Raw genomic sequence first — 21562 nt, forward strand, 5'->3', positions numbered from 1 at the left:
TTTTGCTTCGAATAGTAAAATTACAAGTTTTAAAGTTTGATATTTCAATGTGTACCCATGTATCTATAGTGCCTTGACTAGATTTTGAATGATCTATTATAAATGATGTTATTAAAGTTGTTTCTTTTGTTTTTCATGGGCCTATTGATTAAGTGTAGAATGATTTGGTATAATGTCTAAATATATATTGGTAAATCCTTTTCCAAACAATTTTTCAAATACGTGATAAGATTCTTATGTGTAATTTGATTTACAAGTTTTAAGAGCTATGGAGTAAAGATATCTTGTAATGCTTGTTGTAAATAAGCTTGAAATTTGTTTGCAAAAAAATTTTGTTTAGTCATGATTCATGTGCTGCTATGTTTGATTTTGCAATGATCACAAATTTGACAATATTTGGGAGTATTTAACAAGTTGCTATAATTATATTTACATTTTTATAGTATCTGAAGTGAATCATAGAGGTATCGTCAGTGAAATAGCATGATGATATATCCAATAGGTGTCAAAGACATTGGATGAGACACTTTCTGTTGGGAGATTTGTCCAACAATGATCAAGCATCAACCCATAATCCATTGTTGGTGTTGTTGTATGAAAATTGAGACTATTTTGTTGAATGAATAGAGATAGACTTTTTTATGCATAAGTATTTTGCAACATGTCCAAATTGAAGTCACCAACAATTGCAATTTTTTTTTTGTTGATTATATGATCTAAAATGTGTGTGATGTAGTCAATGATTTCTTGAGTTCTTGTGTTTGGTGCACCATAGACATTTGCAATTGTAATGACATTTTGTTGGGTATGGAAAGTAGCAATTATTGATTAAATGTGCTTTTCTATATGGCTAAAATGGTTCTTAACTGTGATATTTTTTTAATAATATGTATGAATTCCATGTAAATGTAACAATTGTATGCGATCATATTTTCTTGCAAAGTTTGAATTTGAAGGAGGCGCAACTATTTTTTCTTCTTGGAAACAAATAATGTTATCATTCATTAGATTATTGTCAGAAACAATATCTTCCAATTGTAATGAAAGACTATGAGTTTTTAGTGAGCATATTGTCAAATTGTCTGTTGTTTTCGTTGATCGAAAACTATACTCTAGCTCGTAAGAAGCATTTTCTTTAAGTCTTTGTAACTTAGCAACAAATTTGTCAGATACACTAATGTTTGCTTGTTCCAATTTGTTTATTGGATACAAGAATCTAATATCTTTAACCTATGAAAGTGTTGTATAGACAAGTCCATGTTTTCTAAATCCCTTTGGGTCAAAATCCAATTTACCAGTTGTGAGGCCTTGTGATTGATTAATTGTTCGTGCACATGCCAATTGAGCAAGAAATTGTTCTCTTGTGTTAGTTTTAATTTTTTTTAATGAATGGTTCTAGAAACATTGGCAATAGGTGTCCAATTAGACATTATTCCATTTTTTAACAAATGACACATTTTTGTTTGTTGAACAATGCCAGTTATTGGGTCCACAAATTCTATCCAAATGACACCATTTTCAGCTAATGTTGATTATCTAAAAATGCCTTCTGCACCATTGACCAAGTCATCTTTAATGTTTTATTTTCTACCAATAAATTCAACGAGCATGTTTTGTTTTAGCAAAATGATAGCTGGAAATTGTATTTTTGTGTTGTTATATTGATCTATGTTCATTGTTTTGATTGCTTTGTCATTTGCAGTTAATGTTATAGTTTCTGTATTAAGAAGAGCCAACATATTTTCATTATGTTTTTGCACATATTTGTTTAGACATAATAGATATGGAAATGTCAGATCATTTGGTGGACATGTATAGTAGTGGTTATTCAAGAATGTAAGATCATCGCTAATTTCTTTACAAGTTCTAATTTTATTTAACATAGACACAAATGCTTTGTTATCTTGTCTCTTCACTTGTTTTAACTTAAGGTTTTTACATTTTCTCTCCAAAAAGTGTAAGTAGTAGTAGTTGATTTAAAACTTGGACTCTCTAATATCCAACAATCGTGGACATGTTGTGCTTGACATAGATCACCATAGAATATTATGTCAAGATTCCAAAATGGCATAGGCGGCGTGTGTTGGATTTCATGAAGTCACTTATCAATGTTAAATAGTAGTTATGAACCAATTAATGATTCTTGATCTATGTGAAAAGGTCTAAGTTGTGCATATTCCTTACTTAGCATGTAAAGTTTCTTAGAGCTCAATGATAACATGTTGCATGTTGAAAGTGGAAAATGCGAAGTTGAGTGTATTGTGACACCATTAGCAATATATGTAGCTTTGCTAGTGAATGCAACTATGAGGCCCTTTGTTTTAAGGGGGTCTCTTTTAAGGTTTTTGTTGTAGCGGTGCATTAGCACAAGATAAAGTGTCTGTGTTGTCATTTTTTTCCCATTCTTGCTCCCCATGTAATGAACAATGTTGTATTATTTTCTTCTCAATGATGTACGAAGAGAACCCACTTAAGATTGTGGATGACAAGCAATCTCAACAATAGAAATGACTATTAAACATTGTAGATCTAGAGCTATTGATAGAAACAAAACCTGCCAAAATTCTGATATATGCTATGATCATAGTTAAACAGTGAAGGAAAGAGTAATAACCCCAAACATCCAATGGAAACTAGATATGTAAAGAATAATTTTATAATAACACCTGTGAAGAGAACAGATAAATGTTACCAGTCCCCCTCTATGGGATGGGTTCTTGGCTATCCTCAAACCTCTTCAGCTTCTTATAGATTCTCTCTCCTCTATAATGCATAAACCCAACAAACATATGGTGTGCGACAATGAAAATAATCAAAGTTACAACAATGAGTACAACAATGAAAATAATCAAAAGTGAATAATGAATGGAAAAACTTCTATTTATAACAAAATATTGAGTTATTCTCAAATAATGAGCAATAATAAAATATTATTTATCCCATTCTTGGAATAACCACCTAGAATATTTTATTATATTTTTTTTGGAGGGAAAAGTATTTAAACTTTTATTTAGAAATAATAAATAAATAAATGATTTATTTATTATCTCAAGGAATTAATTAAGGAATAATAAAAAAATAATGATTTATTTAATTATTCCTAAGGGATTTAGTGAAATTTAACAAAGAATAGTAATTAATTAATGATTAATTAGTTATTCTTAAAGAAACATAACATAAATAGTGATTTATCTGTTTATTTTTCATGATTGGGTCAAATTTGACAAGGAATAATAATAAAACAATGTTTTAATTAATTGTTCCTAGAAGAAAATCAAATAAATAGTGATTTATTTAATTATTCTTCATGGGTTTAACTATAATTTACTTAATAAAGGTGGTTTATTAGGTAATTTCTCACAGTGAAAGTAATTTTACTGGGGTAAAATTGACTTTACATGGTATACTTCTATCCATCTAGTAAATTAGGATAGATGATCAATTTTTTGGTGATAACAGATTGCCCCCCAATGTATGAGTGTTAGGAGGAAAATGTATGACTGAAGTACATTGTAAAAACACAATCTCTTAGGCAACACAGGAGAGTCAAGGAGAGAGAGAGAGAGAGAGAGAGAGAGACCAATGAAGCTGAATTGAAAGAGGATAGGGACAAAGGGGGCGAGACAAATGTGAGTGTCATTTTATGTTATGGTACTAGACCTCAATAAGTTCTGGGAGGCATTCCCATACCCGCTGAGAAAACTTAGTACAAAAATAATTGTTCACCTAGAAATATAAAACTGAGCAATGAAGTACATGCTAAATGGTACATGACATGACGGCATAACAGAGCTAGAAAATAATACAATGTGTCCCATATACATAATGCACCTGGTAAAAACATGAGTTAGGGATTAATACAATAATATCTGAGTACATGAGATACAAATCCCATTCCCTAAAAAAATGGGTGGGAGGGAGGGTAGAACGACCGGATAAGCCCTACTGAACAAGGAAATGCTCTACAAAACTAAATGGATCATCTCGAGGAGATGTGCATGCTATGAACACTGTGATCAGTTGGAACCAAACCCATCAACTCTTCAGAACTACATCTGAGGTTGTAGCATTGTAGGGATGCATTTGGGCATGTGAGGGGAAACCTAAAGTTCCACCCCCTCATGATGTCTGAAACATCTCACACACACTCGGGAATCACTGGTAAAATATACTGCATCACTGGACCATCAAGTGTATGGATCAAGAACATGAAACGAACAAGTCAAAGGGAAATAATGAGACCCTTTGCTAGATCCAAGGTGTCGAACAAGAATGAAAGCTAGAACTGAGAGACATAGCCCTCTAGGCCATTCTTCTAGAATAAATGAGCTGATGTCGACAGAATAGGGCCCACGATAGATGAGGCAATGAGGATCCTCACCTAATGCATGAGGGAAAATAGTAATGTGGTTGATGGAATGACACCAGGGATAATGGAAATATGGGACTAAGGAACAAACATATGACTTCCCTTGTCAGAGGGTAAAATGCATGGTTGACTGGGAAACAACTGACTCAACTCCGGAGGGGATGGGGACAATATGACTAGAGGACAAAATGGGCAACACAGGATGATCGATATACAAATATGGATTGAATACTGTGACATGATAATATGGGACATGAAATAGACTCCAAGAATGCAAGGGTGACTCATCATGGATGCTCTGAACAAGGGTGACTTGATGATGCTGCCACAGAGACTAGGCCCGATGGGGACCATGAAAACATGAGCAAATGATGGTTACTCATGACGAAAATCGACATATGGTACAACAAGTATTAAGAGGAGGTGGACATCAAAGTACAAGTATCACTTTATGACAAAATTCAATTTTGAGAGGCGATGAAGTGAAGTGTTAAATCATCAAAAACTGAGAAAGACCCATTTTAGAGCTTGGTGAGAGATTTTCAATGGTGCTTATGGTTCGTCAAATTGAGTTATGGTCAAGTTGTAATGGGAAATATAAAAATTGTGGATTTTTCTATGAAAGGACATTTTCCCTCCACTTTGGATTCATTTTCTAAGTGAGATGTGGTGAATCTTGAGAGGAGGAAAAGGCCCTAAACCTTGTGGAGATCGTAGCAGACAAATCGACCGTCAGAATCAGGATCTGCGACTTTTAGGTAGGTGGCCTTAGTCATCTCAATATGGCCTTAATGCTTCTTGGAACTATGGTTCTTGATGAAGAATGAATGGAAGAGGAAAACGAGAATGAACTACTAGAGGAGGTCTATAATCATCCTCACCCATGAAGTCAAACACAGGGACTATGTGGACATTGAGTAGAATATTTGAAGACATGGTATCAAACTTCTATGATATCCGATGTGCATATGGCTCGCCGGAGAGGCTTGTAGGACAAACTATTCAAGGAATGGGAGGATAGTCGAGCATACCTAGATCGAGTGGGATCTAGGCCAAGACTTAATTGAGAAGATGGCGAGGGGAAAACCATCATGCCCCCAAGCATGGGATGTTGATTTGGTATGCAAAGGTGGGAATGATGCCCCCTAGCAGGAGGAGTTTTTGGAGTGCCATTGTGTTCTGAGTGCTTGAAAAAGGGATTCAAGCATCTCGGCCCAACTTGGAATGATATCCTCCAATGGATGATAATGAGTTGTAGGGGCCTATGTGCCCCCCAAGTATGCTATGGGATTACGAGATGTGTTTAGAGCTAAGGGATCCAAACACTTTTGTGATAAATAATATGATTATGCATTTTATATGATGATGATGGTTCACCATTTGTTTTGTTTAGGGTTATCTTATGTGGTATACATGTGATAAATTCCAATATAGAATGTTGTTTGATATGGTATCTACATAGTGATTTTGGGCTCTAGGCACATGACTGAATGTAATGGTTTCAAATTCACATACCAATAGCTTAACTCAGAGATATTTTCTAAATAGGACTTGGTTATGCACATGATATACACCATTCAATTGCATGACAAGTAGCAAGGAATTTAAACGAACATGAAGATGAAGGATATGATGAGCGAGGGAATCGACTAATAGACCTATCACTACATCATATTTGGCCTGAATATTGGTGGCAGATACAATGCGCATGTCATTCCAAATGACTAACGTATGCAACGAGGTAAAAATGGTACAGGTTGTAGAGGCTAGATTCCGAGAGAAGCGACTTGCACCATCAGCATGACCGATATACAATGTGGATGATGGATCCATTTGAAAGGTGAAAAAGATAATGGATAACATGATGCAATCTACCTAACTTCATCGTAGAAATAAAGAAACACAAATCAAAGGGATGTGCTATGAGAAAAATTTATGGAGGCAAAGGGCATGAGGAGAATTAGGAAGGGAATAGCCTCCATAATCCTCCAAAGAAATGCCCCTTTGATTAAGTGCAAGGGTAATCAGGCGTAGACATAGCTTCCATGGTGTCCTTATCAGAATGGAAGATTGGCGGACAAAAGGAAGAATGACTACATGATGTTGCGGTGTTACCTAGTGCATAAACCTGAGAAAGAAGGTCCACATACACATCATATTGAATGGTAGATGACGGTCTAGTAGATGGAGGATCTACTGATGTTGAGACTCGGGATTCAGTCGAAAGAGGTTTGATAGAATCACACACAGAAACCTGAGAAAGGTTTTTCTGCGAGGAACTCAAGGATGACGACAAGTAAAGGATGTGGCCTATGGTGTCTGTCATCTCGACATCGGGGGGAGGAATCACAATAGTGGGGCTAGAGTCTCCTTGTTCTGGTTAATTAGTGGTACTAGAATGCATGGGTAGAGGAGTAGACTATCCACTATGAGTGGCCTTATATTGGCCAATCGCCCCAAGGAAATCATGAAATTCATCGAGATGAGGGAAATAATGGGAATAGTGACCATGATGATCACACAAAGCATAAGGGTTGTTTGTGTGAAGCGTTTTGAGTTTCATGGGTGTGCCTGACAAGTTAACACAGACTTCCAGCATCTTTGACTCAGGGAATGCTTCATGAACCAAAGGTTTGAGTTAAGGAAGTTTGGGACAATTATTGGTGACATGCCGAAAAACTTTTCACAAAGTGAATTGGGGTGATAGCTTTGGGGCCTTAGGGGCTGGAGTAGCTTGGGCAGCCTTGTCCTTAGGTTCTTTACTTTTCGCTTTGCCCCCATTTCTAGATGCTTTCTCAATAAGAGCTAGTTCCTGTTGAGGTTGTGATGGAATTGAAGGAGCGATAGGGGCCGTAGGGACCGATTGAGCCAGAGTCAAAGCTTGATAAGGTCTTAGCTGACAAGGAGGAGTGCTCACTGGGGGATCTATGTACCAAACTAGGATCCCAAAAATCATGTTAGGAAGGACTCGTGAAGTCATGACAAGGACAAAAACTACTCTTGGAGGGGGAAATAAGAAAGGTATATATCCTGCAGGGTAATATCTTGGTGGAATAGCCCCTTGATGGTTGACACCTGGAGGAATAGCTCTTGGTGGAAACATAGGAAAGGCACCCATTAACAGAGGAGGTCCTAGGTGGGTGGATCTAGATGACTTGGCTGAGATGGTAAAAACAGAGTGCTGAGGAGCTGGTTATTGATCAGAGGTATTGACCTTGTCAGAATCAATCATTAGGATCTGGTAGTCACTGGGACCAGAAGGTCTGAGCATATGGGCTACTTGACCTAGCTGAGGCTGAGTAGTAACAAATTCTTGCTAAGGGAAAGGATTTGTGAGCACTACCAGTTGAGATGGCACAAGATTCTAAAGTGATTGTTGACCTCTAGAAGATTTTTGAGCTTCCCACATTTGGCATATTAGGGGTAAGAGAGGACACTCATGTGTATAATGGCCATGTACACCACAACATGCACAAGGCTTGTTCGTATGAATAGCCTTGTTTTTCTTAGGTTGGCTACCCTGTTACTGGTTGTTGGTGTTAGGCTAGTTCCCCTTGGGTTCACTAGGTTGGTTACCCTGATTACCCTGGTTATCCTTATTACCCTTCCCCTTGTTCTTTTTCTTCCAATTTTTGGGATTGGTAGCACTCTGCTATGCAAACACTTTTCCCTAAGGGGGAAGTGGCTGCTAGGACTGAGGATGCATGGGAGGTTGTGACACTAATGCTTGAGGGGCTGGAGCACTAGGCTATGCATAAGAAGGAGCAACAGTTTGGTAAATGGGTTGGGGCCCTGGAAACATGTTGCTAGTAGGAGGGGCATAAATGTTGGAGGAACTAGTGCCCCCTTGCGAGTAGCCATAACTCTACTGAGTGTATGGTGAAGAGTGTGAGAGGGATCCAATTTGTTGGCAATGTGAAATTCCCCTAGTGCATTGGCACTTCCAGGATGAGGGAGGTCTGGAAGGATGGTATAGACATAACCAAATTGTGCATAAATCAGATCATATCTCAAAGCGGTCTGGAGAGCTTCTTCCTTAGTCTGAGGAAAATGGGACGCGATATATTTCCTAATGGGGGATAAAAGGCTCTTAAACCAATTTAGATAGACACATTCTTTGAAAGGCAGGTCACGAAATGTGCTCCTCCTTCAACACCACTCTTGAACATGGTTAGAAAGGCGAGTGGTGGAGGACTAACAGAATGTGGTCAATAACTCAGTAATAGTGTTGTACTGGAGAGGTAACTGGAAATATTGAAGGAACGCTTTAGCAAGCATCGCAAAAATGGAATGAGAGGTGGAGGACTGGTCTACATACCATTTTGTTGTGTCTCTAATGAGCGTGCATTGGAAGAGCCGAAGACAAATGGAGTCATAAGTTATGGAGTTAGATGAACACCACATGTGGAAGGATCGAACATGGTTGGTAGGATCCTCTCCAGCCATACCCTCGAACTTTGGGATGTCTGAGGGAAGCTTAGTCAGCATAGAGGGCCAACCAGCATCATGGTGTATGGGTTCATTTATCAACTAGTTAAGATCTGGTAGGCTTATCCAAGCCATAAAGGGGAGCATGGGGGATGCCAGAATGGTTTCGAGGACTATTCCGCCTGATGTGACTATCGGTGTAGAACCGTAGCCACCACCAAGTTAGGTTCCTACACTAGCTATGGGTCCAAACATGGTGATGATATGCGGTGAAGGAGACTCAGAATCAGATGAGGAATTTGAAGGACTAGGAAAAGAGTCGGTATGGGGACTCGGAGGGCTATGAACTCGAATCCGATGGGGAGTAGTAATATGCCCAAGTGAAAACTGGGGTTGAAGGCCTAATAGTCTCTGTGACACATGCCTTATTGGCGCAATGATGGAAGGACACATAGAACATGGAAATGGTGAAGGGATATCAATAATATATCTTTTGTCTTGATGCAAGGAGATAAATTTATTATGTTAAGTCTTGGCTTTGTGGTGTAAACCAAGCACCCTTATCTTAAGGTGTGCTTGTGTGTGCAAGTGTATTAATTGATTAAGCCCAGATCGTGTTTGTAAAAAAAAAAAAAAGAAAAAAGATAATTGCTAAAAATAAATTGAAATAAATAACATAAAATGAACAGCAAAACAATTAACTAAACCCCACCCAAACTGGGTTTGCAAACACTATACTGCTTGGTGGCTAAATCAATGGGAAATACACTAAAACGGTCAAGAGATCTGAATGTCAGTGTGACTGGGATCAAGTGACACTAAGTTGCTGGAAAGTGGTGCAGCAACAACAAAAACCAGAGAGGAAGATCGCTGCAAAAATATAGGGAGATGGGTGAAACACTTAAGGCAACTGATGGGACCCTAAGGGAATGACCAAAAGAGTTTAAATGTGAAACTATGGATGGTAGCAACCTATCTTAACATATCTGAAAAAAAAGGTTACAGATCTAGAAAATGTGGTTGAAAGCGTTGTAGAAACTCAAACTCCTCACTCAACTAAACTCCTAGAAAGGTGGAAGTGTACTAGAAGCCCTAGGGGAGGCTAAATTTGACTTCGACGAGTAAAATAGAGTGGATAAACGCCTAAGCATGATGAGATAGAGGTCAAAAACCCAGTAGATAGTTCTCTATAAAACCCAAAAATAGATCTGAGAAAAACCCTAAAACCTAGAAATCGTAGGTTTTGACCGGTTTTTTGCTGAAAGTGCACTTTTTGGGCTGAAAGTTGTGTTCTTAAGCTTAGATCACACCTTTTGGGTTGAAAACTATTATTTTTGTTCCTACGATCCCAGTCTACAAATTTTAGAAAAAAAGTGTCACCTTTGTCGCAGCTAGTTCCTCTCACTTGCGGAAACGACTAGAAAGCTTGCGAAAGTCATAAATTTATCAGATCTAGGGTTAAAAAACTAGGAAACATTAAGAGAATTGAAAAAAGAAGAAACCCTAAGCTAAAAACTAAAGGTCACCTAGGTTTCTAGATTGGAAGTATAAAACCCGGGGGAGTTGCCAATTTGTTGTAGCGTTTTCTTCTCAATGATCTACGAAAAGAACCCACTTAAGATTGTGGATGACAAACAATCTCAACAATATAAATGGTTGCTAAACATTGTAGATCTACAGTTATTGATAGAAAAAAAACCTGCCAAAATTCTGATCTATGCTACGATCATAGTTAAACAGTGAAGGAAAGAGTAATAACCCCAAATATCCAATGGAAACCAGATATGTAAAGAATAATTTTATAATAACACTTGTGAAGAGAACATATAAATGTTATCAGTCCCCCTCTATGGGATGGGTTCTTGGCTATCCTTAAACATCTTCAGCTTCTTATAGAGTATGTCTCCTCTATAATGCATAAACCCAACAAAAATATGGTGTGCGACAATGAAAATAATGAGAGTTACAACAATGAGTGCAACATTGAAAATAATCAAAAGTGAATAATGAATGGAAAACCCTTCTATTAATAACAAAATATTGAGCTATCCTTGGATAATGAGCAATAATAAAATATTATTGATCCCATTCTTGGAATAACCACCTGGAATATTTTATTATATTTGTTTAGGAGCAAAAAAGTATTTAAACTTTTATTTAGAAATAATAAATAAATAAATGATTTTTTAATATCTCAAGGAATTAGTTAAGAAATAATAAACAAATAATGATTTATTTAATTATTCCTAATGGATTTAGTGAAATTTAACAAAGAATAGTAATTAATTAATGATTAATTACTTATTCTTTAGAGAAAAATAAGAAAAATAATGATTTATCTATTTATTTTTCATGATTGGGTCAAATTTGACAAGGAATAATAATAAAACAATGGTTTAATTAATTATTCCTAGAAGAAAATCAAATAAATAGTGACTTATTTAATTATTCTTCATGGGTTTAGCTATAAATTACTTAATAAAGGTGGATTATTAGGTAATTTCTCACAGTGAAAGCAATTTTACTAGGGTAAAATTGGCTTTACATGGTATGCTTTGATCCATCTAGTAAATTAGGCTAGATGATCAATTTTTTGGTGATAACAAAGAAAGAAATTGACTTTCCTGGATTTCTTTTTTTTCATAATACTATTTGTTTTACTATAATTTGTTGCTCTTCATTTACTCTTCCTCTGGTTTCATAATATGATGTTGTACTTAGAATAGATAGATGTTTAATGCATAGAGTGGTATTTGAATTTGATTTTTCATGTCTTTGGACTACATTTTTTGGCATTAGATCATGTTTAATATCATATTTTTCATGAGTGAAAGTGTTTCTATTTTTCTGGCGGGAGATTGAGTACACATATTTCTTCATTTCTAGAGGCAACTATATTGGAAGAATGGTCAATGTTACCCCATGGAAAAATTGGATGGTTTAAATGTTTCTCAGTAGAAGAAATAATGTCCTTTTTAGACAAATATGCTTCGACCCATGTTTCATCTGTTGGGAATAATACTGAGAGGGGTGGTGAATCAATATTTATAAATCAATAATCTTTTCCGTTTCATAATCAGATTTCTAAATGCTACTTCACTGAAGGGAACTCGCATGTGCATGATACTTCCTTTAACAAAACCTGCTCATACCACCAAAATTACTGAATCATAAAAATCTCTTAATCAAAGTTGTGCCAACAAGTAACAATCTAAAGATTTACTATCAAATTACAGATATCTAAACAGACAACAACAAAGATCACCCTTCTCACTTAATCAATCAATCAGACGTAATCTCCTTATACATTCAGTTGTACTTTTAGATATAAGAAGACATCATTGAGAGACCCTAGTAAAACAATAGCACTGATCGAATAGATTAGTCATCTTTGAACAACAGGAATTTTATTTTGCATACGCTACTTGGAAGTGTCAAATCAGTGTGTATATGTGCCTTCATCAAGGTGAACCAGCGTACAGATCTACAGATAAAAACTTATAACTTTGCAATTATTCTAGTCTTGAGATATGCCCATATCATAGCATTTAAAGCACAAAAAATTTGTTAGCACTCATATTTAGCCTATCCATTATCAGATCTCATAATGATGAGTCATTATGATCCTAATCCATCATTATATCTCATCCATCATCAAACACTCAGGTGCATACTTAGTCCAGATCAAGCATAGCATCAAAAACCCATAATATGCATAATTGCTTTTGATCTAACATTTCATAAGATATTCATTACTTGTCCTCTTAGCCCTTTGATCTTCTCCTCCTTATATATTTTTAGTCTTTCTCAATACCTCGGACGAAAACAACACTTAGAACCTGTGGTATTCTTAGACGGGATCAAATAACCGTTACTCCACTCAATATTGTGGGCTATTACCATGGTATTGACCCTTGGTATTCTTTCACCTTAATTTCCTTATTTTTTCATCCCATATGCACTTTTCCTTTTGTGAAAGTGTGTGCATACATATACACATTTTTTATACAGTGAACCCGCGTTTATATGCTCTTTTTGTACAGTGAACCCACATATACAACTTAACATACCTGAAAACATCCCTTTTCTTGAACTTATTGATTCTAATTTGTAGTCCTTTGTTCCATCATCCTATTCTTTTGTACCATTGCCCTGTTACCTTTGAATTGACCTGTTATAATGTGATTTTCCATCATACATCAATTCTGAATTGATTTCCCTAAACTGCCCTACATTTTGTCACATATGTAAACGCAACTTCCATGTATTCTATCACATCTTGTTTATACTTTTATCAATTAGTTAATTCAACAAATATGAAGGACAACACACACTAACAATCTCCATGTATCAAACCTTTGACCATTATTCTCTTCCATCATTCTATCACCTCTCACCTATAGATTCATCTCTATTCCATCATTCTGTCACCTCTGATATTTCCTGTAGATTCATATAGTTTCCATATACTTGTTCTGCTACAAGTGGGTTGCCATCAAGTACAACACATGCATCATAATGCCAAAAATCCCCCCCTTTGGACTTGATGGAAACTACTTTGGTGTTTGGTCACCACAACATATAAATAACACCAAGTTGTTATAAACATCAAGCTACTCTCCAAACACCAAGCTACTCTTCCCCTTAGACATCAAGGTAAAAGGGCTAACTAACCAATGTTAAATGAAGACTTCCATATCTGAACAACTGAATATGAACATTGATCATGGTCCTCCTAGGCACATGCCAAATTCTATGATTAAACCCCCCCTTGTACATGCTGAGATGCACTATAATGTTCATGCTCCCCCTGAGCACATGCAGAGTCTACAAAAATATTTTCCAAAAGAATAACATGACTCTATAACTCAATTATGTGAGTATGACCTTCCTATAACCAATTACTCATACATACATCAATCTCCTAACCAAGTTGGGATATACCAAATGACTCAACCACTCAACCAAGTGGGATTACATATTTGACATGATCTGAAAAGTCCATACATGACTGAATATGACAATTATTACATCATAGGTATTTACATAACCTTTACATCAAATGATATACATGACATTTATAACAAATATCAAAGATCTAAAAAAGACCATGATAGTCATTAACAACTATCATACACCATATATGATTTGCACCATAAGCATCTGTCAGCAGTATCGAGACCAGCAACCTGTATATGTCCATCATCAGTTCCCAAGATATGAAAATGTAAATATCATCAACCTGTGACAGAGTATGTTGCATATAAATATCAACTCATCCTCTTGATCTCAAAATATCAACTTGCTCTGTTTCCTTAGTAGAAAGAGCCTTATCATTACCTTCCATGAATCAACTAAGAATATGTCATATCTCCAAGAAGTAACAAAAAATCATTCACATCATATCATATGTATGTGAAAACACCATAGTCATCATCTATGAACATAACATCATCATCAAGAACTGCATGATCTTTCCACAAGAACCGTCAATATATCAACCATGTATCATCACTAGGGAACATCCCACATTTGATAAGCATCAACCATGCTAATCAACATATGTGAGTATCAAACCTATCATCACAAATTAAGAAGTCGTCATCATTATGTGACTAAGTAAGCCATGTCTCTAAATATGCATGTCTTCAAATAGCTATGTCTTCATGAGATCTGCAATAACACCATTCTCTTGGCCAACAAACAATATTTATCAATATGCAACTTAAGTAATCATCCATGTATCCAGCATAATGTGTATACATCAAAGAGATAGCAATGTCTATCTAGAAAAACATGAGCTCATAGTCATTTGTCAAGCTTTCTTGATACCATCAACATCAGCAATCCTCAGCCATGTGAGAGCCAAGAACTATAGGAATCCTCATCCATAACTACACCATATGAAGTTTATGCATCTTTGAAGGCATGATGATAGTAGCATAAAAGAAATGACACTTATCAAATAATGAAGTTGTGTACTCAAGCTTTGTTATTCTCCTTGTCCTTGTGAAGATCACCATGTAAGCAACATACCATATGTATAAATCAAAATATTCATCCACAACCATCCATAAATCTGATCGAAATAGCAACTATGTGGCTCAAGCAATATAAGTATCATTTAAGATTTCATCATAGGCAACACAAGACTGTAGCATAACATGATGTATCATTTAAACACTTCATCAACATAAGCATCGTTATGTACCAAAGACTTATAAACATAATGCAAAAAAATTATTATTAGAATCATAGCATATTCTCCCCCTAAACTTGTGCCAACTATTCAATGTTAGATCTGATCATTGCATATATCAGTAAGAATCATCAAGGCATCATTATCAATTAGTTATACATCAAGTCATCAACAAATTATGAGGATCAAAATCACTTCTAAGTAACATCCACAGACTGTAGTCAGCAATCATCTAGATAGAAAAGATAATTGATAATTGTCTAAACCATATCAAACCCTTTTTCTCTGAGTCTATCCCACTGCATCTTCATCAAACCAGCATATACACGACTGTGCAGCTTCTAACTCGCGTATACGTGACTTGTATTCATTATAACTGCGTATGAGAATTAGAACACTAAAATTTCATACTTTTAGTTCCTCCTAAGTCTGTTATGTCTATATACTGAGTTATGCCACATTTTTCAAACTATAATTCCTTCTTCTTCCATACCTTGGAGTGTGATTATGTTTTCTCCTTTTGGTATGTTGGCTGAAATTTTCTCCTACATTCTTTTGCTATATGCCCAAATTTGTTACAAGAATAACATCTTGTATGTCTCATATTCCTTCTAAAGCAATCTATGGCTTTGTGACCAACATCTTACATGAAAAACAATATCCCTTAAAGTACCTGTAAGTTGATCTTTCTGTGAGATGGTTATTAGCTTGAACCATTCTACTTCAACTTCTGGCTACAACATGTCCAAAATTATGACATTAAAAAACATTCAACATTATTCATTAGAGGAAAGAATCGATTAAAACTTCTATGGTTAGGAGTAAATGATTTTCTTTGAATACTTTCTTTCCTTGGTTGTTGATGGGGTTGACCTCTTATCTCCTTGTTGAGCATTTTAGATTTTGCATTAGAGTTCCTTGTTTCAGTTTGTGAGCTAGATTCAACTTTAATAGTTTCATGGAAACCAAGACCAGATTTGATGGCGGGAGACCTCTGACTACAAATAATTTCATTCAGAATATTAGTACTATCTTGAAATCGTAAAATTTTATCCTTTTCTTCTAATTTACCTTTTAGGATATTTACCTCAACCTGGTATTGCTCTTCCTTTTCAAGATATTAATTTTTCATGATTTCTTTAGATTTTCTTCCTTCTACCACTTGTTGTTTTAATTTGAGAATCTTATTTTCTTTTTCTTCATCTACTTGAGGTAGTTCTTCATTCTGCTTATTTGAATTTTCAATATCTTCCTTTAGAGAGACCATCTCAACTTCAAGACTTTTATAGTAACTAGATCTTTCTATAAGTTTTTTTATGGTTGTATCCTTTTCATTTACTTCATTTCTCAACGATGTCACTTAATCCTATAGCCTTTGACATTGATTTTCCTTTTCCTTGTATAGCTTCCTTATTTTGTTTCCTTCCTCCAACTAATGTTTTAACCCGGTAACTTCTTCTTTATAGGCACATTCCCTTTTATCAATTAGATCTTTTTGATATCTAATTGTGTCTATGATATTTTTAAATTCCAACCCTATTCCATTTCTTTCTCTTTAACCCATAAGAGAAAATTTAGTTGTTTCGTTGTCACATTCATTATCTTCAAATAAACAGATAAATGTATCACCATAATACAACAAATTGGTACCTGATAATTCTTTTGCTTTTTCATCTTCATTTTGAGGTGATTCTGACTCTGAAGAGTTTCTTCCACATAATAGCCAATCTTCTCTCCCACTATTCCTTTGAGATGTCTTCTTCTTCTGAGGTGCTTTCTTCCTTTGCTTCTTTCCCATTGTTACTATAGATCTCCTTCAAGTGGTCATGCTTCTCCCAAAGGACTTGCTCTGATACCAATTGTTGGCAATCATACTGAGAGGGCGGGGTGAATCAGTATTTACAAATCAATAAAATTCTCCATTTCATAATCAGATTTATATATTCTACTTCAGTGAAGGGAACTCATGTGTGCACGCTACATCCTTTAACAAGACCTGCGTATACCTCCAAAATTACTTAATGATAAAAACCTTTGAATCAAAACTGTACAAACCAGTAACAACTTGAAGATCTACTTTCAAATTACAGATATCTAAATAGACATCAGAAAATATTACCCTTCTCACTTAATCAATCAATCAATCAGAATGAATACATTCAGTTCTACTTTTAGATCTAAGAAAACATCATTGACAAACAATAGTAAAACAACAATAGTGATCAGATAGATTAGTCATCTCTAAACAACATGCTTTTCTTTTGCATACGCTACTTGGAAGTGCCAAACCAGCGTGTATATGCCCCTTCACTGTTGAATTATCTAAGTTTACTTAGTTTAGAAACCCTTCATGCACTTTTTCTAATTTATTCCTGCCTACTTGTTATTTTTCTTTAACAAGTTATTTACAAAGTAAATACTGAAAATAAACACCAATGCATGCTCAACCGATTATATATCAGCAACCAAAAGAAACAAGAACAAACACACCACATGACACCATTATTTTTGGACCATTGTCCCCAGAAAAACCCAATGCGAGAAAGCAGGTGCAACTATTTGAGGTTTTTCTTATTAAGAAATATTAGAGTACAATTTAGGTGCCAAAAATGGCCTACCCAATAGAGAATTTCATTAGCAGCTATACCTCACAGTTTGAGAGAAATCTCCTAGCTGAAACCCCGAAAAATCCTTCCGGCAGTTCCTCAGCACAAACCTGCTCTGGAACCCCAGCATCTGCCCAAACTAGACTGCGTCAGCCTCTCCTAGCCCACCGCTAGCCCTACGTCAGCCCTAGGAGGCCCTGCATCATCTCTGGGAGCCTCTACGTCATTTACGCTAGCCCCTCTGGTGCTCTACGCAACACTTGGTTTCCTATGTGTGAGCCCTTGCTAGCTCTATGTCACCCTTTTTGGCTACTGGGCTGCTCTTCTGGCACAACCTCTGCCTTCTTTGTTTCTCTCTACTCAATTCCCCTCAGCTGCCCTCCCGATCACTGATTCTACCTCTCTTATCAAACCCCGCTCTAGAGAATGGAATGTATGATCACTCTGGTATCTTCTCCAAATGACCCTCAAGCCTCCTTTTATACTTTTCCTGTTGACATATCAATGGACGAGCTTAAGTCCCTAATCAATGGCTAAGATTAGATCTGGCTTGATGCATGTATTTTGGACCACCCTAATGCATATTCATATTAATACACATTAATATTTTATTTTCCCTAAGTTTAGACTTAGGGACTGCATTAAAAATATTAATTATTTTAATATATCCTCATCTGTTTAAAATCTGGCCAAACCATTTCTAGGTATTGGAGATCTCATGTGCCCCAACCTCTCCACCAAATCGCGTGGCTAGAGCACATCCGATTCTACCCCAAATCAACACTCCCTCTTAGGAAGGACTATGCTCTAGAAATACTCCTCATTGAGCATTACTCTGATCATCTGGCAGCAGTACCTGTGCTGATGCTAGGCCTTCCTACCCAACATCCTCTGCACTATTTCCTCCTGTACTGCTAACCATGGTTCTGCCACTGCCACTGCTACATCTGTACAACATCTCCCACTGCATCTGTGTTGTTGCTGGTCCTTTCTCCCAGCACTAAATCCGCACTGCACCTACCCTCATCATGTTGCATTGTGCTACCCACTATTGCATTGCAACTTAGTTACTGAGAAGTAAGTAACTAATCCTCCAATTGACCTCTCTTTTGGGCTAGAGACACCCACTAATGCTGAAGCTCCCTCTACCACTGACAAGTGCTCCCTCTCTGACCTCTGCGCTACTGCAACAACTACCTGCATCTCGCACCATTGCACACCTCTCTATGCCATCCTGCACTGGTGCAACACTCCTGTGTCTCTCACACTACTGCAGAGTGCTAACCTTGCATTATCTCAGGACTCCTACACTGTATCTCTCTCTTCCGCTCCATCCGCATCCGTCTCTACAGACTCAACCAGTGCTGCTACTCCTCGTCGGGGCTCTTGTAGCAAGGTCTAATCTAAGGGGCTAGGTACCTCAAGGATCTTTCCCCTCATTTCCAGTAGTCCTCTTGACTAAATCTCGATGTCCCCTCACTTCCACTCAAGTAGCGCATGTTCATTTATGGCATAGTCATCGTCTGTCAAAAATTCCTTCTCCGACCATGCTTGCACTGCCTTAGTCTTAGGAGACTCTCCCTTACTCTTCTTCCTTGGGAACTGGGTCACTTAATGACCCATATCCCCACAGTGGAATCACTTGATCTTGGAGAGATCTTTCTTCTTCAGCTTCTCCTGCTTTCCCTCAGATTCTAGGGCCACATCCTCTTCCTCTTGCTTGACCTTGATCCCTTTGTTGCTGCTACCTATCTTTGACTACCATCTATTCTCTTCCTGGTGAAGAGCTGCCCACATCTTCTCCCAAGGTGGGAGAGTCCCTCTGCCCAGGATACTTTAGACAAGCACTTCCCAATCTTTTGAGGCAAGATTCAGGGTTATCATCACCATAAGCTCCTAATCCGGTGTCACTCCTATAGCAGTCAATTGGTATCAGTTCTCATTCAGTCCTCCGAGGAAGGTGTCAATCGATTGACCCTTCTTCATCTGATATGACCTCATTTGGTTCTCGAGCAACATTCTTCTCTACACATAAGTATGATGGTACAGGTTCTTGAGAGCCTCCGACATCTCAACTTTCGTTTCCTTCTCAGTTGTATGTGGTACCACGTGATCCTTGACCCCATAAAGGATAATTCACTTGGCCCTTGCCATTGCCTCTTTGTACTTGTCCTTATCATTTGGGTCGAATGGGATAACTATAACCTTCAAGGTGAAGTTCTTGACATGATTCCTATCAAGCACTGATAAAATTCTGGCTTTCCAGACTATGAAGTTTGATGCTTCGTCCAGTCTATCCTAATCTCTTACCCCATGTAGTGCCATGACACTCCTCTACTTTCCTCCTGGAAGTTCTTTTTTCGACTCCTCTGAGACCCTACTTCTCATCTAGAAGTTCTCTTTTGGACTCCCTTTGAGTCCTAATTTCCCTCCTGGAAATCCTTTTGTCGCTTATAAAGATGCCCCCTACTCTGATCGTCTTGTGCAACTGCACTACTAATCTAGGTTGCTTGACTAGAAACACTTGGTAACAACTCATCTTGCCCTACTCTATTAGGTACTATTCTAACTATAATGCCTCACCAGCTCCACTATGAAATATTTCTGCAGCCTTCTAGACTCCAGCAACTGCCTCTCTGTGAACTGCGTTAGCCCCTCTCTGCCTCACGCTGGCTCTGCGTCACCCCAGATGCTTCTGTGTCAACCCTGGGATGCCTTATGTCAGCCCTTTGGCCCTCTGCATCAGCAACGTTGGCCTCTCTGAGGCTCTTTGTAGTGCCCAAATTCTTCTGTAGGGCTCTATCTGGCTCTGCATCACACTTCTTGGCTTCTGTGCTGCTAGGAATAACTTCTGTCACCTCGGGACAACTGTTTTCTACTACTATTGCTCTGCTCAGCTGATGTCTTTTAGTCCTCCTATGATCTGCAATCACCCTTTGATACCATGTTGAAGTTTCTAAACTTACTTAGTTTAGAAACCCTTCATGCACTTTTTCTGATTTATTCCTACCTACTTGTTATTTTTCTTTAACATGTTACTTACAAAGTAAATATTGAAAACAAACAACAGTGCATGCTCAACATATTACAGATCAACAAATAAAAGAAGCAAGAACAAACACACCACATGACACCATTATTTTTGGACCAATGTCCCTGTAAAAACCCATTACGGGAAAATGGGTGCAGCTATCTGAGGGTTTTCTTATCAAGCAACATCAGAGTACAATATAGGTACTAAAACTAGCCTACCCAATAGAGAATTTCCTTAGCATCTATACCTCAGGGTTTGAGACAAATCTCCTAGCTTAAACCCCGGAAAATCCTTCCAGCGGTTCCTTAGCACAAAGCTACTCTAAACCCTAGTGTTTACCCAAATTTGACTGCGTCAGCCTCTCCTAGCCCAGCGCTAGCCCTGTGTCAACCTGCATCAGTGCCAGGAGGCCCTACATCAGCTCTGGTATCCTCTACATCATCTAAGGTGGCCCCTCTAGTGCTCTTCACAACACTTAGCTGCCTCTGTGTGAGCCCTTGTTGGCTCTGTGTCACCCTCTTTGGTTGTTGCGTTGCTCTCCTGACACAATCTCTACCTTCTTTATTTCTCTGTACTCAATGCCCCTCGACTTCTCTCCTGATCATTGATTCTATCTCTCTTACCAAACCCCACTCTAGAGAATAGAATGACTAATCACTCTAGTGTCTTCTCCAAGTGACCCTCAAGCCTCCTCTTATACTTTTCCTATTGACATATCAACGACCGAGATTAAGTCCCTAATCAATGGCTAAGATTAGATCTAGCCCTTCTGGGTATTGGAGGCCTCATGTGCCCCAACCTCTCCACCAAATTTTGTGCCTAGAGCATATTTAATGCTACCCCAAATCAACACTCCCTCTTAGCGAGGACTATGCTCTAGCAATAATCCTCACTGAGTATTACTCTGATCATCCAGCATCAGTACT

This window comes from Pinus tabuliformis, chromosome 9 (assembly GCF_031772625.1).
Source record: "Pinus tabuliformis cultivar Carrire ecotype Pingquan chromosome 9, CPIR1, whole genome shotgun sequence".
Classification (NCBI taxonomy): domain Eukaryota; kingdom Viridiplantae; phylum Streptophyta; class Pinopsida; order Pinales; family Pinaceae; genus Pinus; species Pinus tabuliformis.